Source organism: Musca autumnalis, unplaced genomic scaffold, assembly GCF_047663935.1.
Source record: "Musca autumnalis isolate F117 unplaced genomic scaffold, ASM4766393v1 scaffold_2, whole genome shotgun sequence".
NCBI classification, from domain to species: domain Eukaryota; kingdom Metazoa; phylum Arthropoda; class Insecta; order Diptera; family Muscidae; genus Musca; species Musca autumnalis.
In genome coordinates, this window is record NW_027411755.1 from 122,317,290 (window position 1) to 122,342,473 (window position 25,184).

The window sequence follows — 25,184 nt, forward strand, 5'->3', positions numbered from 1 at the left end:
CCGATTTAATCGAAATAAAATGGATCTTAAGCATCGCTTCATAACTGTTGATGAGACATGGATCCACCACTATACTCCAGAGACAAAAGAACAATCCAAACAATGGACTGAAGCTGGAGGAAGTGCCCCAAGGAAGGCAAAAACAATTCAATCGGCTGGTAAGGTTATGGCAACGGTTTTTTGGGACTTCAAAGGTATTTTATTGACTGACTATCTGCAAAAGGGTAAAACAATAAGTTTAGAGTACTATTGCAACCTTTTGGATCAATTAAATGTACAAATTCGAGAAAAACGTCCCAGTGACTTTAACTTGTTCCCAAATCTAAAAAAATTCCTTGCTGGCAAGCGTTTTACCTCAAATGAAGATGCAATTACAGTTGTAAACCACTATTTTGAAGACCATGAGGAAAACTAGAATTGATAGAAAAGCGTTGGACTAAGTGTATTAAAGTTTCAGGGGATTTTATTGAAAAATAAAAATATTTTTGAAAAACTAACTATTCTCTTTCATTGTTAGGCTAAGCAGTTTCCGAACCGCCCTCGTACATTGTGGTGTTGGGTATATAGAGTTCAGTGGTAAGAACTTCCGCCTTGCATCGAGAAGATCTGGGGTTCAATTCCTGACCATATCATCACAATGGTCGGCGGTGGCAAATCCCCTCAGCGTAATATTGGCTTACATTTCCTGAGTATTTCAGAAAGAAAAACTTCTCTACAAGTGGTGTCGCCGCACTGTGGGCGAAAACTACCCTTAAGTTATATGAAAATAATTAATGGTGTCATATTCTAAACATTTAGCTGGGTCCAAAAATTAGAAACTTAGCTCGATTAATTCAAATAATTAATTAAGAAACAATTTAGTTGAAAATTTTGCCATTTTAGGCGAAGATAATTTTTGGTATTAATTTTTAATTAATTTCTCGTTGGAAATGGAGCTTTATGATCAATAATGCATCTGAAAAAGGTAAGCCGACGACTCGAACCCACACACCCACCACTATGTGACATGACATGTTTCGCCTTTTTATACTCAGGGCCACAAAGACTATCTGTTGTAGATATGTATATCATCAAGATCCGGAACCGGGCCCTAAACTCAACTCATTCCAATTTCAATCGACGCAACTCACGTACTGTTTTTGTTTTTCTTATAGTACATAATTACTTGAGGGGTGACGCCCACTTGTAAATTTCAGAAAATCGAACAAATTTTACAGGCCTATGTTAAAGTATAAGTCGATCGGAATAAAATTGACTAAGATATGAGTGTTGGAAGGGAAAAAATTTATTGTGTTTTGTATGCAACATAGAAACTAAAAACGTGTTTTTCTCGAAATGACATTTTGAAAACGGTGCCAACTCTAGCTCAAAAACTAATAAACCGGTTGTCATATCTACTCATAATGCTTTAGACTGGTGAATTTAACATGGGGATGTCATAGGAGGGAGTCAATGGTCCCTCACTGCATTACAAGTAACCAGTAGTTTGGTTAGACAATACATTACATGTCCCATTACCTGTAACCAATGAACGCAAACAAACAAAACGATTCCCTTACCAATCACACAGTCACAAACTTTTCAGTTTCTCTGAATCGTTTCGCTCCCAAAACAAAACAAAACTCGTCTCTAACGAGAAATTAATTAAAAAATTAATAAAAAAATGACCTTCGCCTAATAGGCAAAATTTTCAAATAAAAATAAAAATCAGCTTGAGCCAGGCTGGGGTTCGAACCCACGTCCTTGAAAAACACATGGAAAAAAGTGTTGTCACGGCGTGTTAGTGTTCAGAACCAAACTCATAACTTTCAAAGGCTACGCTAAGCGTTTGTCATGAAAGCCATACAAAGATTTGAACAAAAAATTCAACGTTGTAAAAAAAACAACTTACATTTGAAAGAGGAAATAAGTTAGAGGATAGCGAAGCCGCCCCACAGTCGATGTGTCTGAGGAGCCTTCCTAAACCAAAGGCGAAACATGCATGTCACACAGTGGTGATCGTGTGGGTTCGTATCGTCGGCTTTCCTTTTTCAAAAAAAGCATCTTGGTCAGTAAGCTCGTCTCTAACGAGAAATTAATTAAAAAATTAATAAAAAAAATGACCTTCGCCTAATAGGCAAAATTTTCAAATAAAAATAAAAATCAGCTTGAGCCAGACTGGGGTTCGAACCCACGTCCTTGAAAAACACATGGAAAAAAGTGTTGTCACGGCGTGTTAGTGTTCAGAACCAAACTCATAACTTTCAAAGGCTACGCTAAGCGTTTGTCATGAAAGCCATACAAAGATTTGAACAAAAAATTCAACTTTGTAAAAAAAACAACTTGCATTTGAAAGAGGAAATAAGTTAGAGGATAGCGAAGCCGCCCCATAGTCGATGTGTCTGAGGAGCCTTCCTAAACCAAAGGCGAAACATGCATGTCACACAGTGGTGATTGTGTGGGTTCGTATCGTCGGCTTTCCTTTTTCAAAAAAAGCATCTTGGTCAGTAAGCTCGTCTCTAACGAGAAATTAATTAAAAAATTAACAAAACCACAAACTGTTCAATGCAAAAATACGAAAATCGTACGATTACTGAAATGTACTTCGGATATGCTTTGCCGAGTTGTTATATTCACCACCCAAACAAAAAGAATTTTTGGCAAACAATTGCTGTGCGAAATGATCAATGCCACACTCAGCCACACACACATTTGATTGCTTAACAACCCTATTAGCTAACATCATCATTAGTGAGTGGAGAGAGAAGCCCTCTTTGCTTACTCGCGAGATGCGTAATGTTGATTTTTCAACCACCAAATGAATCATTCATAGAATAATTCATGAGTTTTGAACTTTTTCGTTTTCTATATGTTGTTGTGAAGTTGAGTACTTTTCGCTATTCGTTTTGTTCGCACTCACGAATGTAAACAAAACGAACTAAAACAGCGAGTTCGGCCAGCGTGGGTTATGTTTCGTTTTGTATTGTTCCTATGGAAAATACGAAACGAAACTATTGGAAATGTTTCATAAAATGTTTCATTTTTACGTACGCTGCCTGTAACTAAGAATTCGAATGGTACTTATGGAAAAACTTTCAAGTAACAAAAGCAACCCATATTCTATTTTGTGTGATATTGGTAATGCAGTGAAGGGACAATTGACTCCCTCCTATGACATCGCCATGTTAAATTTTCCAGTCTAAAGCATTGTGCGAAGGTAGGAAGGCAACCAGTAAACAATCTGGAACTACTGGGTATGTATGTATGTATGTATGTGTGGTAAAAAAACAGTTACTCCATTATTTAAGCTGTATTCCCTGTACGTAACTAACATATTATTAAGTACGAAATAGTTTAAATAATAACAGCTGCAATCAAATAAATACCCAACATGCATACAGATTTACATATGTGTATATGGTAAATTTCAAATTTCCTTTACAATTCCATCGAAAAAAAAATTAAAAAAATTTTTTACAAGCACATTCACGATTTTTGGTACATGGGTTAAGAAAAAAATCGTGGTTTCAAATCTGTTCGCGTTCACAAAATTGGATGCTGCGCCCAAAAGTTATGGGGGGTTTTATTCCCTTATAAAGAAAAAATATTTAAAAATTCCCTTTGTGTTGTAATACCAAAATGTATATATAAATCGGTAACAACATTTAATATCTATCCGTAGACGCCTTAATATTTGCTAAATTTATTTTCATTTTCGCGGAAAATCAAAAAATAGTGAAGGAATCTTGCAGTAAATTTTATTTATTCTAACTCAGAGTCCATAACAATCTCTAAAAAAATAAATTAAAAATACGTACAGAATCTAGACAATGTCCAGAAAAATGTGAGACCAAAAATTTATAGATTGGGATTTTAAATTGCATATTGCAGCTACAACAAATGACAAAAGTTTATTGTTGGAACATTATTTCAAGAATATATTTTTTGGTTTAATACGAAAAATTTGAGAACATTTTTTGGGAGTTATTCTACTATTTCGCTAAATTTCCAAACAAACCCTGAATTATTTTGCTAAAACCTCTTCAAGGAAAATAGTTTATCACCGTGAAAGTATAATTGCTTAGTGTGATAAGCACTAGAATTAGGAAATAAAGAGTGATATTGACATTACAATCAAAGAAAAAACGTAAAAGTTAAAAACCGTATAACGCGCGAAATAGTTAAAATCAGTTGAGGCGCATGTGCTTTTCGCATAGAGCGAGTGCATCTCTGCTAATATGTTTGCATTTTTCCATGTTTCATTCAGCGACCAAAGTGTGCTATCAGTTGCATCTTACTACACCAAAATGCTTCATGTGGGTAAAAATAACGCGATGTTCATAGGATTATAAGGCGCATCCGATTTCAGTGACCCCCTGTTATAAATACGTCAATAAGACAAATTTTATACAGATTTATTTATATATTTTTGGTTAAATACGAATACTACTCCCGAATCTCTGTAACTTATGACACACCTTTTTGACAAATATTATAATCGTGTATAAAGGATTCCATTTATGTAAAACATTTTAAGGGAAATCGCGGTTTAGTATGCGGATTAGTCAAAATAAAATTGTGCTTATTTTCCTATTTTCAGGGTATCTATATCAGCGGTTTTAGTGGATGGATTCGATCGCGGTAGGGCTCATTAAATCCGGCGCGGAAAAAAACTAAAATCACGCGGGGTTCAAGTGTACCTGAATCACAGTTGTAAATTTTGAAGCCAAAAAATAGGTTTTTAAAGAAAAATTACGCACCAAAAATTCGACTTTGGACTCCTATTACTAGGGAGCTGTACGGAGCACACCCATGAGATATACATCAAACGACGTGGAATCACGAGTTCTACAATCCAATAGAACGTTTAGTTCATTATCTGGTTGCGCCCTCTAATTATAAGAACAATTCAAAAAAAAACCCGATTTCAAAACTTCAAAATGTCAGCATCGATTTAAGGGGGATGCACTGTATATATCGAGAAGTCATACATTAGAACCATGTTGCCCAAGGGGTATTCTTCAATTCTTTCTTTGAGCTCAGGTCTGAATTTTCCCTGGTTTTACCAGAAATCAAGAAAAAACACAAAAAAACTTGCTAACTTCAACACATTTTTACCCATTTTTTTATATTACCACCAACACAGCTTCCACATAAATTATTTGTTATGGTTCATTTTATGCGACCGCGGCTAAAACACTTCAACTAATACAAATATATTCATATTGTATAAAATATATTGACAGTTCGCGACTTATTAAATGGTGAACCTCAACTTCAACGATTGTAAAACATTTTTGAATATTACCATATGTATTATTAAACCTTTTTATTGCATAAAACATCTTGTTCTATATCCTCAATTCCTTATATTCAAACTGTGATATAATCACTGAAATTTTTAAAAAATCACGCACATGCATTTTTTGGATTTAAGATTAGCAGCTGCCAACATGGGAATTATGCAAATACATCCATCCATACGTGCATGGAATAATAATAATCATTTAATTCGGAACAAGTTATCAACGCGATATGGAAAATTGTTTTTGGCTACAGAGTTAATTCAGTTATTATGAATGCAAAAATTAATGGGATTTCCAATGTTTGTCCAAAAAATATTTTAACTGCAAGACATAGATATGCAATGATTAATGCAAACCATTTGAGTACGATGGAAATGATATACAGGGTGCAAGATAGAGAGGGTAAAAAATCGATGGCACTATCGATAATATCGATTATATTTTAAAAATTCAATATCGATAGATAGTTTTGTCTATCGTTGTTATCGGATTAAAAACCCCTAACCTAAAATCTATTGAAATTAATCGGCTTTTCGGTGTTGTGGATGTGATAAAGGTAAGTCCGTAGTCACACGTACAAATTTTTCGGAAAAGTAAATTGTATTTTTGTGTATTTTTATTAAATAAAAGCAATAGGGGATGGAAGATACCAAGCAACGGTCCTGACCGGTTCTAACATGGCAAAGCCCAGGATTTATCTTGGTCCCTCTTTCATCCCAAGTGGACACTGACCTCCCCGTGGTGTCACCTGGGGATCTGCCTTTAACACCCGTTAAAGGTAGTGAGCTAACATGTGCCGCGCGTTCACCCATAAGAACGTTAAAAACTTGGGTTTGGGCGTCTGTTTAGTAACCCTCCCCTAGAAAAAACATCCTACTATGAAAAAACGAAAGAAAAGAAAAACAAACCCCTCTAAAGTTGACGAACCACGCAAACGTTTTAAGGACCATGATCTGCACCTGGAATGTTCGCACTCTTTATAGAGAAAGTGCAGTCTTCGCATTGGCAGACGTACTTGAAAAGTACAAGACCGATATTACTGCCATACAGGAAATACGATGGATTGGAAAAGGCGTCACAACAACACCTAAAGGTGACGCACTGTATTATAGCTGCCATGACGTAAAGCATGAGTTTGGTTGTGGATTCGTAGTTAGTCGGAGACTAAAACATCTGGTATCCAGCTTCACCCCAGTGAATGAAAGACTTGCTGCAATTCGAATAAAAGCTAAATTCTTCAACATCAGCTTTATTTGCGCTCATGCTCCCACTGAAGAAAAGGACGAACAGACCAAAGATATATTTTACGAGCGCTTAGAAGAAACATATGACCGTTGCCCTGCCCATGATATTAAAATTATACTAGGCGATTTTTATGCCAAAATTGGAAAAGAGAATATCTTTGGCCCAACAGTCGGGAAATTCAGTCTCCACAGTGAAACATCTGACAATGGTATGAGGCTGATAGACTTTGCAGCTGCAAAAAATATGGTAGTTAGCAGTACCAGATTTAATCATCTCGATATTCATAAGGGCACCTGGCTGTCTCCAGATCAGAAAACAAGAAACCAAATTGATCATGTTGTGATAGATGGAAGACATTCATCGAGCGTGTTGGATGTACGATCGTTCCGAGGCGCAAACATTGATTCGGACCACTACCTTGTTGCAGCAAAGGTACGCACCCGCTTAAACGTAGCAAACAAAGTACAACACGAAAGTTAGACATCGGTAAGCTGCAATCACAACAGATAGCCACAGCATATTCCACACAACTAGCCCAATTGCTTAATCAAAGCACTCCTCATCCCGATAACATATCAGCGCAATGGCAAAGCATTGCCCACTCCATGCAAACAGCCGCAAAATCCATTCTTGGATTCCAGAGACCTCCACAAATGAATTCATGGTATGACCAGGAGTGTCGTGCTGCTACCGAAGAGAAAAATGCGGCATATAGAGCTACTTTACAATCAGTAGCAACACGTAGCGCACGAGAGAGATATCGGGACAAAAGGAGAGAAGAGAAACGTCTTTTCCGCAAGAAAAAGAGAGAAATGGAAAAGCGGGAGTGTGAAAAAATCGAGATGTACAGGAGCCAGAATGAAGTCAGAAAATTCTACCAAAGAGTGAAACGTCAAACAGATGGCTTTGGTACAGGCACATCCTCCTGTAGAGACCAGCAAAGTAATCTGGTAACATATACAGATAGCGTGCTCAGGATATGGAAGGAACATTTCTCCAATCTGCTGGTATCCAATAGTAGCGAAGACGACGATACCACAGATCCAATCCCAGAAGATGGTATAGAATGTATACCGCCCGTCCAAGATGAGGTAAAAACAGCAATCAACCGGCTGAAGAATAACAAAGCAGCAGGAGCCGATGGCTTACCAGCCGAGCTGTTTAAAACCGGAGACGACGCGCTGATAAGGCGTATGCATCAGCTAGTTAGCACCATCTGGCTGGAAGAACGCGTACCCGACGATTGGAACCTGAGCATCCTATGTCCCGTCCACAAGAAAGGAGATAAGACTGTATGCTCCAACTATAGGGGCATAAGTCTTCTCCCTATTGCCTATAATATAGTGTCAGGGATATTGTGCGAACGACTAAAGCCAATGGTCAACGAGATAATTGGACCATACCAATACGGCTTTAGACCTGGCAAGTCCACCATTGACCAGATATTTACCCTGCGGCAAATCCTGGAGAAGACACAAGAGATGCAGATCGACACCTACCACCTTTTTTCGATTATAAAGCAGCCTTCGACAGCCCGCTGCGTTCAAAGGTATTCCAAGCCATGTCTGAATTTGGTATTCCCGCTAAGCTCATCCGGCTTTGTAAAATGACTTTAACTGACACGAGGTCCTCAGTTAAAATAGGAAAGAACCTCTCCGAAGAGTTTGGTACCAAAAGAGGTTTCAGACAAGGAGACAGCCTTTCGTGTGACCTCTTCAACATCCTGCTAGAAAAGGTTATACGAGAGGCAAACGTCAAAAGAAGTGGCACAATCTACACCAAAATAGTCACATGTTACTTGCTTATGCTGATGATATAGACATCATGGGCCGATCAGTAAAAGAAGTAACTGATACCTTTATAAAGGTCGAAGGAGAATCTGCTAAAGTGGGTCTGGCGGTAAACGGTGAGAAGACCAAGTTGATGGTGTCGACGCGCAATGCATCCATTGAGCTCGGACCGACTGTGGATGTTGGTTCCTATAATATTGAGGTAGTAAAAGGCACCTCCGTAAACACAACAAACGACATCATTTGTGAAATAAAAAGAAGAATTGTATTGGTCAACAGATGCTACTTTGGTTTAAGTAAGCAGTTTAAAAACAAAGCCACATCTCGTCAAACAAAAATAACGCTCTACAAAACACTGATACTACCCGTGCTGATGTATGGCTCCGAAGCCTGGGTACTTGTGCAAGCAGACATGGCAGAGCTTGGTGTGTTTGAGAGAAAAATTCTTCGAAAGATCTACGGACCAATATGCGTTGACGGTGAATATCGACGTCGCATGAACCACGAGCTGTATCTGCTATACAACGACATCAATATAGTTAAACGTATCGAGATGCAGCGATTGCGTTGGCTAGGCCATATCATAAGAATGAGCGATGATGAACCCGCTAAAAAGGCGTATGAATACATGCCACATGGCGGTGCACGCAGAATTGGCAGGCCAAGGAATAGATGGCGCAAACAAGTGGATGATGAGATGAAAAGGCGCGGTATTCCAGAGTGCGAAGCAACAAATAGAGAGGAATGGAGATCTCTTCTTAGTTCGGCCTATAGAACAAATGTTCTGTAATGGGCCAGCTAAGTAAGTAAGTAAGTAAAAGCAATAGTTTTTTTTTCTCCTTTATATTTCTGTGAAGTACTTGTGCAAAATGTCAACAAAAGCCATTTTTATTTCTAAATTAAGCTATCGATTTTTTAAATGAAATATCGAACACATTTAATGTTGGGAATATCGGTAGTTTGCCAACTCTAGTGCAAGGAGGGCATTAAAAAATTGGTAGAAAAACATCAACATTCTAAATTAACATTTTTAATTTCTTCAAGCACGCGAAAAAAGTGATCAAAGGGGAAAGTTTAGAAAATAGTGTGTGGATTCAGATATTAATTATTCCAACTTGTTCTTCTGTGCCCAAGTAAAAATTTCACCTTTAATACTTCGAACTATGAAATAAATCAATTGTTTGTATAAGTCTCTGGACACGTGAATTGAATAATAATTCCAGTATAACAAATTACTTTGATGGGTTTGGTGTTATGTTGACGTTAGTAAGAGTTCGGAAACCTTTAGGCTGGAAATGAAAAGAGCTGTGGCCAAACCGTTTTTGTTTTGTGCTGCTTATTTCATTTAAAAATTAAAAAATTTTTGTAAAACTCTTATTCGCTTAACGTATTTTTAAAATCTATTTAATGTCCCAAAAATGGATTTAATTATAAACGAAAGTTTAATGAATTCTGTACCTTTTTTGTTTCAGTTGCTGTTGCAACTGTTGTCCTTTAGCCAACATTGTGCATTCTCAAAGTTATTACTCTTCGTTTGCGTACAAAATGTAGAATTTTCAATAAACAATTCAGTGACATTTGGTTATGCATACCGTGATGCACTTACACACACGTATATGCATACCTACATGTATGCATATGCTATATATGTACATGGAAATATTTTCCCTTGTATGTAGCTACAAATGTCTGCAAATAGTTAAAATTCCATTACATGTCCCTACCAGTGCTAGGTACATGTTCCCCAGGTTCTTTCACCCCCCCCCCCCCCCCCCCCCCCCCCCCCCCCCTCCTCAATCCGCTATATATACCGTACGTGTCAATGTGGCCGTTTGCAACTCTGAATAGCTGAGTAAAATTTATTTCACATTCGAATATGAAATGAATCTCGATTCGAAAAGAGGTGGATGGATGCTTATTCGAGTGCAATGGAATTTCAGCATGGGGAAATAAATAATGGTGGCTGTTGTTCGGTGGTGGAAAAAATCTGTCATTCCAGAATGTTGGTCAGGAGTAATGTGTATTTATAAAATGTATTCAAATTGTTGGAATCACTTTGAGGCATTGACACTTAAGTGATGTTGGTGTAATTCAAATGGTGCCAATTGCAAGTGAAATACTCCAACAATAGTTTCGATAGATACTTTTGAATGGATGTTGCGCATGCAATTGACACAACACGAACACATTTTTTATAACAAATCTCTTGAATCCTTTATAGCGGAAGTCGTTGAGCGTTGACCATCCAATTGAACACAAACTTAATCAAATACAAATATTCAAAGAGTGATAGTGAGAATGGGGTAAAATATTCAGCATATTTGTACCTATTTTACTTTTTATTGAAAAAGCAAATAAGTATTTGTTAAATTCGGATGGGGAAATAAAAACAAAAACAGAAAGTGTTCCATATACAATTTTTATGTTATCAGAAGAACGCATTTTAAAGATTGAGTATCGGATCGGAATCCGTAAAAAACGTATGTGGAGAAAAGTCAACGTTTTATTCTTACGCGGATATATCCAGTCAAGGGAAGAAGAAAGGATTATATTTACAGTGATGCAATGTTGCATAGGTTGGCGTAGTTGGGCAAACCTTGAGATATCGCATCATTTTTTAGATTTAAATTAAACTGATGAATATCCCAGCTCCGGTAACCAATATTAGAGAAGACATTATTTACATAAATGCATCCTAATTGCGTTCTTTCCAGTGGTTTTTACTAGAGATATAGAAATAGACGCTTATGTATCCGAATTTGAAACTTGTGGAATTTTCATTTCTTTTTTTTTTGGCATATTCCAAGGGAAGAATCTGATAATGAAATTAGACCGTCTGAGCTTTAAGTCAATACCAAATGTATTGATGATGATGGTCAGATATCAGAGTTATTGCAGTAGGCGGTAAGCTACCCCAATTTTAATATTTTGAAACTCTTATTTTAATGGCAAATATCTCTTGATCTTTTTGTTGTATTATAAACATGCATACTAATAAAGAAGACCAGCACAGCTTTAAATCAGTACCAATAAGGTTTTTGCGCCTTCCCGACTATAGCCTTTGCTTACTTGTTTTATTTGACTTTGAATAATATCTAAACTAGGTCTGAAATACGATTAGCTAATAAATAGTAATATTCGTATGAGACCCTATAAAGTTATAAATAGTTGATAAGCATTAAGATCTAACTCGATGTAAAGATTTCCGTATGTCCGTCCGTTATCTGTCAGTTAGAATCAAGATACAGCTCACAATATTTAAGATAGAGCCATAGAATAACTAGTAAATCATTGCGACATGTCCTTGTTAAAATTATGGGTTAGTACGGGGATTTGTAAGTAGTTGATCACACTACGGCTGCCAAAAATCCCTTATAAAACCCATTATTTTGGGAGGACGTTGTTTGCTGGGCATGATTAAATCCCGTAGTGAGCAAAATAAAATTAAATAAAAATATGAAGTTTGTTGAAATTAAAATAAATTCCCACCACAGCAGTTCTAAAAATAGAAAAACATACATACGTTTTTAAGCTTATTTTCCCACTTCCAGTGGCCATAAAATAACTAGTTATTCTAGTGGTCCTAGAATAACTTGTTATTCAGTGCGACATGCCCTTGTTAAAATAATGGATTAGTAGCGGGTTTTGTAATTAGTTACGACTACCAATGATTACTCAATCCCCGGATTGACCGTACTGACTCGGAGGAATCTTCGACCAGGGGCAGTCACCTCAACAATTATGTGTTTGTGTTCGTGTATTTTTCTCACCATGGGAGCGGCAATTTACCCCGGAATGCCTGCTCCGGACTCTTTTGGTTTTATTTGCCGGGATGGAGATGAACCCAGGGCCCGTATGGATCTGTTCCGTTTGCCAGATCCGCATCCACCACCTGTCAGTATCGGTGAGATGTAATGGATGTAGGGAATGGGTGCATTTACGGGATCACAGCGATAGGTATAGGTAGGTATATAGGTAGGCCAGAACATCGCCCAGTGTGTCTTCGACTTCGTCGTCGTCGGAATACGAGACGCCCCCGCAGTCTCCCCAACAACAACGAACGCAGCATCTAACACCACAAGATGTTATGCAACGGCCCGGAAATGCATCATTCCTGCAATTCAATTGCAACGGTCTCCGCAATAAGGTCAGCGAAATTGTGAATTTTATTAGTCGGAAAAACATCATAGTCGCCGCGACCCAGAAAACAAAGCTTGCAACGTTGTGATGGTACAACATTTTGCGGAAGGATCGCACAAGAAGCGGTGGAGGAGAGCTTGCCTTCCTAATACACCAGTCGGTCCAGTACAGACCTATCTCGCTTGAGCTTGATTCATTGAATGTATGGGGGCAGCAGATAAGTGTAGTACTGTTGAGATAGAGCTGCTTAATGTGTACATACCGCCGATACCGCCCGGCGTTATGTGCCCGATATTAGTTCGCTTTTAGAGGTCAATAACCGTCTGGTGCTAGGGGACTTCAATGCTCATCATGAGCTTTGGCATTCTGTTCTAAGTAATGACCAGCAAATTGATAGCTCCACGTTTTGCACGGAGATTAAAAACGCTCCTACGAGGATAAGAGGACATTGCCACAGCTCGCCAGATATCACCATTGTGGCACCGGGTCTGATAAATAACGTTTCCTGCCAACCCGTCACTTCCCTTGGCTCGTATCACCTCCCTATCATCGTCTCCGTAAATAGACCACTCGATTTCATAACCTCTAAACGTCATACTTTCCTGAACCATGGGAAAGCAGACTGGCAAGGGTTCAGAGATTTTACCAAACACCGTTTCAGAGAGCTGCCCATCCCCTCAGATCTCTGGTAGCTGAGAGAACTTTCCGGGACATCATCACTGCAGCAGCACGATACATACCTGTTGGTCGAATACCCGAAGTAAGGCCAAATTTCCCAGCAGAGGCGACGGGACTAGCAAATGAGCGTGATGAACTTCGTCGTACGAACCCCAAAGACCCTTGAAGTCAACAGTTTAGTAGGCGAACACAAGAGGAAAAATTGGCTAGATCACCTGAAGCAATGCAACATTGGTACAGGATTATGTAAATTGTGGGTAACGGTTAAATCACTCTCGAATCCGGGAAAGAAGGATGACAGAACAGCAGTTACTTTCAACGGCGTGACAGTAACTGACCCAAAGAGGTGCGCGCGTTATTTTAAACGGCAGTTCATAGAGCACCCCGAGAGTGATTGGGCGAAGAGGAGTATTTAACAAGTGTCCACAACTTATCGTTAGCCACCCATATTGTACCAGAAGCCTGGAAAGTTGGCAGGGTTGTCCCGCTACTGAAGCCTGGCAAGGATGCCAGCAGAGGGGAATCGTACAGGCTGATTTCACTCGTGTCGCATTAGCAAAGATCCTAGAGGCACTACTCCTCCCCACGATGAGAAGCTGTCTTGCAGTTGCCCAACACGGATTGCGGAAAATACATAGTACAACAACAGCATTAGAAGCCATATCCACACATATCAGTAGAGGACTGAACCAGTACAGGCCGTGCGACCGAACAGCTATGGTGGCTCTTGAACTATCGAAAGCCGTCGATGCTGTCAACCATGCCAAGCTGTTCGAAGGTATAGAGTGCGGACGCCAGTCGTTTGTGGAATTCAGAAACAAGAAGTCCAAACCCCGTTGAATGAAACAGGGAGTTCCCCAATGAGGGTTGATATCTCTGGAACTGTTTAACCTCTACCTTTTTGAAATTCCACACCCTCAAGACGGCATAGAGATCGTAATGTATGCGGATGATTGTACGATCTTGGCGTCGGGTCCTATATTCGATGACGTATGTGATAGGTTAACTGTCTCATAGCTGACCTAGTGCAGTTGGAGGTAACTTTCGATAGCATGTTTAAGTCGTCCGCAAGACACATCTATTTGATCAGCAGTAGGAACAAGGTCCTCAAGTCGCTGGCCGGTAGCACTTGGGGTGCTGACAAAGAACCCTTGTTGACCTCTTATAACGCAATAGGCCGATCTGTTGTAATCTATGCGGCGCCAGCGTGGTATGTAAATGTTAGCTCTACGCAGTGGAAGAAGATTCAAAACTGTCAGAATGCCGCTCTGAGGACTGCAAGAGGGTGCCTCCTCATGACACCAGTGGACCATCTTCATGAGGAGGCGAAGGTTTTACATGTGCGTCAGCACAACAAGATGTTGTCGATGCAGTACCTGCTTGGGTGTTTCGCAATGAGCATCCCTGTCACGATTTAATGGACAGCCTTCCCCACCCAGGCACGTCAGGAGGGATCTTTATGATCTAGAGTGAAGTCCAAAGGTATAAAAGAGAACCTCTAGATCAACGATCCTATCAGGCAGGCTTGGATACGATTCACACAGACATGGTTGCACTGTGAATGCCGTACTTGGAGACCACCCTCCATACATCGCAGCAGAAGAATGCCAGCTGCTAAGGTAAACACAAGTAGTTTTAGCCCAGTTAAGATCGGGTCGATGTACTCGCCACAATTCGTATTGATGCCACGATACCCAACACATGCCCGGCATGTGGATTGAGACTTTACGACACACTGCATTTGTGTAGCTGTCAAGCTAACCCTACTCACCTGTCTCCTGATTATTTATGGATGCAACCAGTCCAGGTTGCAGAATTCTGGAGTTTGGATACAGAGGGACCAGAACTTGATGACTGAAATAATACACGAACGAACATATATGCGGTGCTACAACAACAAATAATGATTACTATAAAACCCCATTTTTTAGAAAGAATTTTTTTCTGGGTACATATGGGCTAAAAGAGGACACTCTCAGGCATCATTGTGCGAAAACGAAACTTTGTTTCATGCTGTTCCCTAAAATGTCCAGTTCACTAAAATTGGAATTTCACTAAAATGTAGTACCTGAAGAAGAATTAATAATGTAAACGCTAAGGTAATATATTAAGACTGTTCTTAAAGGCGAGAATCCTAGCTAAAAAAAACAATGAACACAATATCTGTTATAGTTTCTGAGAAACAGCTATTTGCTTCTCCAGAAATGTGAAACAATCATAATCTCTTAAAGGGGAGCACGCTGCGCCCACATTTTCCAATATTTTGACCTAATTTTTTGGTTCCCATAGTTTCAATATGTTTACTATTGAATCCCATACAAATCGATTTCTGAACCACAGTGCGACGTCAAGATCGTACAATTATATATATATGTGTCTATCTCAATGCCGTCTTGAGGGGGGTCGGAATACAGGAGTGGTAGAGGTTAAACAGTTCCGGAGATATCAGCTACCTTGAGGTACTCCCTGTTTCACTCTACGGAACTTGGACTTCGTGTTCCTGAATTCCATGTACGACTGATGTCCAGACATAAGTTGATTATCCAACGTTTTAAACTTGGCCGGAGGTTGTCTGCAAACAGTATCGACTGATATGTGTGGGGATGGCTGTTGTCGAGCTATGCTGCTCCATATGCTGATAGTTATTTCTAACACTGGGGGACTAAAGCCTCAAGGGTCTCTGCTACGCGTGACAAAAGCGAAATCGATCTGTACGACTCACCTTTGTTGGCATCCTTGACTGATTTCAGTAGCGGGAGCACATAGCCCATTTTCCAGACTTCGGGAACGATGTGGGTGGCTAGCGACAGGTTTAGAACTCCGGCAAATCCAGCTGTTCTAGCATTACCATGGAGATCAGGTCCTGTCTTCCTTCTTTCTAGGGTTCGAGAATAACATAACAGTTGCTCGCAAAATACACTCCCGATCATCAGAATAAGTTTGACATTTTTTCTTTTTATATGTTAAGGTATCTTCGGACGTGTTTGTATTACAGATCCATACTATTCATTTTTTGAGAGTCCTCTACTATTCCAACATTCACAAGAAAAACATAACGGTGTTGCCATATTTTCGGACAATATCCGTATTATAATAAAAAATGTACAAAAAAGTGTTCAATTTTTGCGATCATCAGAATAGGTTTGAATCAAATAAAATTGAAAAATTGTACTACCCAAGCAAATATAGTGAATTTTTTTCCTTTAATTTAGTAAAATGGAACATTCCGATAAATCCTACAACAAATTTGACCCGCTTTATTAGGAACGTGGGTTCAATTCTCAACCTGGAAAAGTTACCAAGGACTTTCAGATAAATTCAAAAAATATTCCAACAAAAACGGTTTTCAAACGTGCTTTAAATGACTTTTTGATTTCGTAAGACCCTTCTGAGCTTTGAAAATTGTCTGAAAGCAAATATCAAGTGTTAGCCATAAAATTAGGATCGATAAATTAGAAATGTCATTGAAAATATTTGGTATTTTAGCTCAAGTTTCATTTTTTAACTACCTTTGCAGTACAAAAAATTTTGGTTTAGTTGACCACATGAATCATAAATGTTCGAAAATGGGTATGGAAGAATGTCTCTTCGACGACAAAAACGAGTCGTCAAAATATATTAGCTCCTAAAAGTTTGCTATAATTGTGTGCGTTTATGAATAATAAAAGAACATTATTATCGACTTCTCCCGAACTATTAGAAGGTACGCCGAGAAAACGTAAATCATCCAAAACAATGTCAGTTAATAACAGCCAACAAGATGTCTTTTCGTGGAGCAAGTTGTCTGAAGTACTTGATGAAAAGTTGAAAGATGTTGCTAAGAAAGACGACGTCGCCGCATTACGCGCAGAAATAGATGAACTTAGGCAAGAAAATACACAGCTAAAAGAGGATATTAAAAAGTTAGCTAATCGTCTGGAAATGGTGGACCGTAAATCACGTTGTACAAATATTGCTGTAAATGGATTATGCTGTTCGAACCCTCTCGCAGGAAAAAACAAATTTGCTGATATATGTAAAAAAGTCATGGGGTTGGATATCAAAATATCTCATACAAGAATTCTATCTTCGGGGAAAACTTTCATTTTCACACTAGACACATTCACAGTAGTCCAAAACATCTTATCTGCTAAAGGAAAATTAATGGAACAACATATCTATGTACATAGAGATTACACACCTGATGAGTTAAACACCCGTTATAATCTCCGGCAGATTGTCAAATCTTTGGCGCAAAAGAGGGAATTAAAATCCGTCTTGGCGAATTTTGTGTGTTCATAAACGACAAGAAATATACCTTTTCAAACGGCAATGTGATGGCTCCCTCTGAACTTGATGCACAATTTTTATCCGAAATTTTTACTGATTGCAACTGCCCATATAACGTCGTACATAATAATCTAATGATTCAAAAACCCAATAATTATACACAATAGCAATTTGATCTAATCCATCTACTATCCTACAACGTGGCCAACCTTCAAAATTCTTTAAATTTCGGCAATTTTATAACGTACCTAAACAAATTTGATATATTTTTCCTTTTCGAAACACACGTCATGCAAAATAATCGATGTAAATTCTCTTCATATTTTCAAAACTATTGTATCCAATGGATTGATGCCAATAAAGTACATAGAGCCGGTAGAGCTCGCGGAGGCTGTTTGTACGGCTTTAAAAAAGAAATGAAGAATAAATTGAACCTTAAATTTGTCAATTTTCAGGACAACATTTTATTATCTGCAAACCTTAATGGTGATACATTTTACTTTATCCCAACATATTTAAATTGTACTAATTGGAAAAATGATGCCGAGAAATTCGAGACGCTCTTGCAGAATCTTAATCCAACAAATTTCTGTATTATTGGTGACTTTAATGCTCGCATTGGTGAAGAACAGAGGTTAGACAAAAATATCTTACGTGGTTTCTATTTGTTTAATGAGTATAGGCGTTCTAAGGACAAAACCATTAACTCCCAAGGGAGAAAACTTTTAAACTTTATTGAAGATGTTGGAGGGATCGTCATTAATGGTAGAACACCTGGTGATGAAAACGGTGAGTTCAGCTTCAGTGGTGCTATGGGCAGTTCGGTTACAGATTATTGTTTTGTTTCATTTAACTTTCTGACATACATCAACAGCTTTGAAATTGTTTCAGAACACTTTTCTGACCATATGCCTCTCTGTCTTAAGATGAAGATCAATTCTTCTCCAGGGAATATAGCCACAAAAACGTATTGCAAAAACTGTACTGGAAAAATAATAATTGTCTCAGGTACCAAGAAAACCTCACCACTCTTTTTAGTAATTTAAGAGTTCGGAATGGGACATCAGTTGATGAATTGACTTCTGTAGTTACCGATAGTATAAAACTTGCTAATGTTAAATCTCCAAAAAAGAAGTTCTTTGAACCGAAACAAAAATGGTTTGACTGGAGATGTTAGGCCTCAGAACTGTCATGCGTAAACATTTAAAAGAATATAAAAAACGTCATACACCATTTAATAGAAAACGATATTATACCTCCAGATCGAATTTTCAGAAGCTATGTGCCGAGAAGAAGCTAGAATATTACAATAAGAATTTAAGAAAACTAGATTCGGTAAAATGTAGCAAAGACTGGTGGAATCTGTCAAACGCGATAAAAGACCAGAATTACTCCAAACAAGTAAAAAAAGTATCAGTTGGCTTGGCCGACAGAGATATACCCTCAGCCTGTGTATATTGAAACAATTTTTTTTCCCATAAAACGTAGGTATTTAGAGGGTTTTAAAAATGTTGAACGCATGAACCGACAAATATGTTGAGTAGATTAAAGAACAGAAGTTTTGATCTCCAGCCACTACATACGTTGACATAGGGGGTTTTACTCCCTTTGGGCTGTCTGCTTAAGAAGTGTGGTTTTGCCCCTGAAAAAACTTTTACCATCATAATTGAGGCAGCGAATGCAAGTTGCTTCAACAAAAATAAAAGTGATTCGATAGCAGGTCTTAAAGTGAACTTATCCGAAATTTTGTTTGGGAGGTACTGGATGAAGTGGACAAATATAGTCCATATTTGGACCTGATCTATATCTCGTAGATATATTAAGATGTGTTAAGTATGGACCAATTCGGCTACTCCCTTCAAAAGTTACCGTACGAATAATTTTTCCGAACATTTTTGAAATTTTGTGGGGGAGGTACCTGAAGGAGTGGACCGATATGGCTTATCTTCGAACTTAAACTATGTTTGGACAACATATTACTAAGGCCAAAATTTGGATCCAATCAGCAGATCCGTTGGAGAGTTATCTTGTGCTCCAACCACCCCACACGGTGTCATAGGGGTTTTGTGAAACATTCAAGCTATTTTCTCAGGAAGTTTGGACTTGCCCCTGCTGAAACTTGTTCCGTCGTATGGGGGGCAGTGAATACAAGTTGCTAAAACAAAAACCAAAGCGATTCGAGAGCAGGTCCTAAACTGAACTTATCCGAAATTTTGTGTGGGAGGTACCCGAAGGAGTAGACCTATTGAGTCCATATTGGAACCTCATCTAAGTCTGGTACATATTTGACGATGAGCAAAGTATGAACCAAATCGGTTACCCCCTTAAAGAATTATCGTGCGCACAAATTTTCCGAACTTTTTCGAACTTTTGTGGGGGAGGTACCGGAAGGAGTGGACCGATATAGCCCATCTTCGAACTTAAACTAAGTTTGGGCAAAATATTACGAAAGCCAAAATTTGAACCGAATCGGTTCATCGGTTCGAGAGTTATCGTGCGCTCCAGCCAGCAGGACAGACAGACAGACAGACGGACGGACATGGCTAGATCGACTCCAAATTGTCTGAAACACATTTCGTCCAAACATACTTGGGGTCTAAAACCATTATTTCGATGAGGCACATTTTTATCGTATCAAAGTGTATATACCCTTCTTAGCCTAAAGGCTGAGGGTATAAAAAGGGGATCTCTGCGCTGACGATTTTTTGCAACATTTTGGATCAGTACTGGTGCACAACAATACCCAAAAAATTAGCTGGTGCATGCCATATTGGATTGACCCTTTTTTAGATTCTCCATTTGAAATATGGGAGTTAAATACAGTATTAAAACATCTGAAGCCTAATAAATCTCCTGGAGATGATGGAATTCCATATGAATTCTACAAATCGTCTGCTCCGTCGGAAAGGGTCGTAAGTCCCTCACAATAAATTTTTCAGGAGGAAGAAAAAACATTACAGCGCTTTCTGTATTAAAAATTTTATTATGGTGGTAAAGGCATTATTTTTCGTTTATTTATTCCGCTTCAATACCTGTACTTTGTTTGGTAAAATTCCCTCGCGTTTGGGAGATAATTGAATGTCTTTGGACTTACGACCTTTTCCTTGTACAGTTTTGTATTTTTGTGGGGACTTACGACCTTTTCCTACAATTTACGGACGTTTTTAAATAAAATAATTATAATTTACAAAACAATGTGGAAAGGGTATTATAAGTTTGTTTTGTCCAATATTCGTGTAACATCGCGAAGTATTCGTCGTAGACCCCTTTCCCTTGCCATTTTTTCATATCTTGACGAGATAAAGCGATCTAGCTATGTGTGTCCGTCCATCCATTAACAATTGTAATAAAAATCCAGACCTCAATTTTGGACCGATCGTCACAAAATGTTGTGGAGAGGTCGGGTTCCGACCGGAAGTGACCCCATTAGATGTTGGTTATGATCGAAAGGTGTGAAATGGACCAAACCCACAATTTTTACCCGACATTGTAGCTGTCCTGTGGATCGCAGTAATATTCCGATCGGAGCGAAATTTTAAGAATGATTTGAGTTTAAGACAAAAAATAAGCTTGCAATTTAACATGGTGATGAGATAATTATTAGCGGGTTTAATGGACCAAAACTTTTGTGTGAAATCTTATATATAAAAGACAATGTGTTTATGTTTGTATGTTCCGCATAGACTCAAAAACGTCTGAACCGATTTTTTTTAAATTTCAGAGAAAGTACAAGGAACATCCGAGGTTGAAATAGGCTTTATATTTTTTGAATTAAGGAAGGGGCGGGTGCTATTTTTTAAAAAATGCTTTTTTGCAAAAGTTATGAAGGTATCGGTCAGAAAATTAATTTGCGAGGCAACGGTTGTTGAATCTCCGACCCTAAGTAATTTTTAGATTATGCACAGGAATGTCCGTTGGTAGAAGTAGGCTATATATTTTGTTAAATTTCGGAGGAGCGGGTTACACCTGTGCCCTATTTTTTAAACGCCGTATATATATAAAACTTACGAACTATTCCGTTTCCACAATCCAGGGTACATATTTTAGCAATAAGACCCGACCAGAGTAAAATTCTAAGTCGGTATAACTACGACCGTCTATTGAAATTAAGATACAGCTCGCAATTTTTAAGATAAATCTTCGTGATTTGGTATAGAAGCTTCTATTACTTCCAGGATGTTTGGTATTGACGCCTTCATATAGCCCCCATAGAACGGTACCTCCCGATTTCCGGTATTTTGAAGGTGTGGCCTCAATATTCGTCCGAAATGGCTAAAATTTGGTATTTATTCTTCGTTTTGGGTATAAAACTTTCTCCCATAAATTTGTCTATATAGGCCACGCCTTCATATTGCCCCATAGAACGGTGCCTCCCGAATTTCTGTATTTTGAAGATTAGTCTAGTCTACTTCATAAACGAATGGAAACTAATTGAAGTAAAATTCAATACAACTCATGGTGGAGTGTATAACAAGTTGGGCCTGGCCGAACTTAACGACGTTCTTACTTGTTATTGATATTCACTTGCATATCCCAACTAATTTGCGATGCAAAAAAATTTAATTGACATAAGAAAAGGTAACATAAACTGTTTCAAGGGCCAGCAACGTGGACCGGTTCGGCTAATATTTAATATAAAACACGACACGTTGTACTTACGACCTTGTATTTTTGCCTTACTACCTTTTCCTTTAATTAAATTTCATGATTAATTCCGTTAATGTACGTGGTTTCTTAGCTACATTGTAATCCCAAATAATGTCCTTTTTTGTCTTCCCAAGTATTTCTGTCCCAACTCACTGCATATTTTGTTTTTGTCTGCAAACCATGTAGAATCTTCAGCATGTAATGTCTTCCTGCGTTTAGGAAGTTCATCATCAGAGCTTTCAGAATCACCGTGAAAACCATAGGAAGCTAGACCCATGGCACCATCGTCTAATTCCATTCCAAATTCATACTGCTCTTTGTTAGCAAAAACCATTATGTCTTCAATCAATTATTATTTTAGAATCATTTAATAATATAAACATTGCACTTACCCGTCCGTTAGAAGGTATTACTTTATTCAATTCAGAACACAAACTAATCTCGTTATGTGAATAAATGTCCCTAGAGAAACCACAAATTACCAGTTGATAAAGTTAAGTAAGATATACGACAGTAAAAACAGTAAAAATTTTGATTTTTTTTACAAATTGTTCAATATATGAGGTAGTTGAACACCTACAGCATCCCAATTTGTATCAATGAAAAGGCCAAAAGTCCATACTTCATAATCAGTTCGCTTACAGGGGAAAATAGATTTCAAATGTAAATTTTCGTTGCAATATAGAAATTATCACATTTTTGTTCAAAAGTTTGGTCCAAAGGCTCCGCCAAATATCATCCGATTATCATCCAAAGGTGTTGGCTAGTTCTTTACATTGTACCCCAACCATGGATGACGTTAAACATTATATCTGAACTACATTAGCTGTAGTATTATTTTAAAGTATACATTTTCGTGTGGACTTACGACCTTTTCGTACTCAAATTTGTACGTTTTGTGGACTTACGACCTTTTTCGACAAGGGCAAAACATATAGAAAAACGCGACGTACTACCATTTTCTTTGTATCATACGACGCGTTTTGACGTGTACTATCATCCTGTAACAAAAACGCGATTTCCAAAAAAAGTGGACTTACGACCTTTTCCGACGGAGCAGACGAAATATGGTTCTCCTAGTTTGCACAACTACATGTTGGCACTTTATAATCATATATTTCTACACGAGCAAATCCCAACATCTTTTAAAAGATCAATTCTAATACCACTGTTTAAAAAAGGTGATCAGAATGTTGTTACAAATTACAGAGGCCTTTCTCTTATAAACACATTCGGCAAAATTTTCTGTAATATTTTGTTGAACCGACTAACTCATTGGGTGTGTTTGAACAATATCTTGAATGAATTCCAAGCAGGATTCAGAAAAGACTACTCTACGGTTGACAATATTTTTAACTTAACCAACATAGTTACACTCAACAATCAAAACAACAACCGCACATATGCCTTCTTTGTGGACTTTTCTTCGGCCTTTGACCTCATTCCTAGAAATAGTTTATTCTATAAACTATCCAGTATGGGTCTTTCGTCAAAAATTGTTAGAGTTCTGCAATCCATGTATGAAAATTCGGAAAGTAGAATCTGGGATGGAACTACATTTTCTAGCTTTTTTCCTGTGGAGTGCGGTGTAAAACAGGGATGTATCCTCAGCCCAATGTTGTTTTCCTTATACCTAAACGATCTACATGATATTCTTCCAGGAGGAGTAAACGTTGCAAACACCAATATAAAAATGTTACTGTATGCTGACGATATCGTCATACTATCCGATACTTCACAGGGACTTCAGGAAATGATTGATGTATTACGAAGTTATTGTTTTAAGTGGAGCCTTAAAGTCAACCTTTCAAAATCAAAAATATTAGTATTTCGAAAAGGCCCAAGAATTTCAAGTGAACTGAACTGGTACTTTGGTGAACAAGTTATAGAAATTGTTAACACGTACAAGTACTTGGGAGTAGACATCACATACAACTTGTCTTTCAATAAACATATAAAGAACAAACTTTCAGCTTCAAAAATTGCTATAAACGCCACATGGTCAAAATATCTAACCAATAATCATATATTACGTAAAAATAAGTTGAAAATTTTCGACGCTTGTGCCAAATCCATTATGTTATATGCGGCACAAGTTTGGGGATATAAAAGAAATGATGATATGGAGAAACTATTTCGCTTTTTTATAAAAAGAATATTGCTTTTACCTAATAACACTCCAAATTATATGCTCTACATTGAGACCGGGTGGAATACTCTATATGCTACGTCGCTAAAGCTACATTTTGGTTACATTAATAAAATTCTAAGATTAAGCCCACTAAGACTGCCCCGAGTACTAGCAGAAGAAATCATAAACCTTAATATTAGTTGGGCCAAAGAATGGTCGAATCTTTGTTCTTCACTGCATTACTCTCCCCCAATGTTAAATAGACCTTTATGCTTATATTGGAAAGAAATTTTAGAAATATTGATCACTAAGGAACGCCAGAGTTTCTGCATTAACGCCTCGAATTCTCAGCACCATGATCTATATTCTCAACTTCGTCACGATCAAATCTCAAGTCAAACCGCTCAACTCTCCGCTAGTGTTGGGCAATCTCGTTCATTGAGCGGATCGATCTTTTTCATTCCGTTCACCAAAAAGATCCGGGTCGTTTACTTCGTTCGTTGGCTCTTTTTCGTTCCACAATACATTTGACTGTATTATTTTCTTTTAAAGTCGTTCGTTCTCTGCTGCATATGACTCCGTCGTTCTTTTCACCGAATCGTTCTTTTGAAAATGTTCGTTTACGAATGACACAACTGTTGTGTTACTTGTTTGTTTGTGTGCTAATGGGGGTGGTTTTGTTTCTGAACGTAGTGGTGGTTTTGATATGAAAGAACCAGATGAACGAATGATGCAAAAGAAAGATATGACCGAGATGTGCTACTGAATGAGGTGAGTTACTGTGCGAGAGTAGCTCTCTGAATCATTGTTTGTTTTGTGTGGAAATTTGTGCTGTTTGCGCTAACGCAGCGTTTGTTTAGAGTTTAACTGCAAAACCAATGCTGCTAATTTTGTAAGCAGCAATGACTCGTCCATCGGAGATCTAAATGAACGATATAAAAGAATGAGCTGGATACGGATCCGTTCGTTCTTTTCACGGAATCGTTCCTTTGAGCCGGT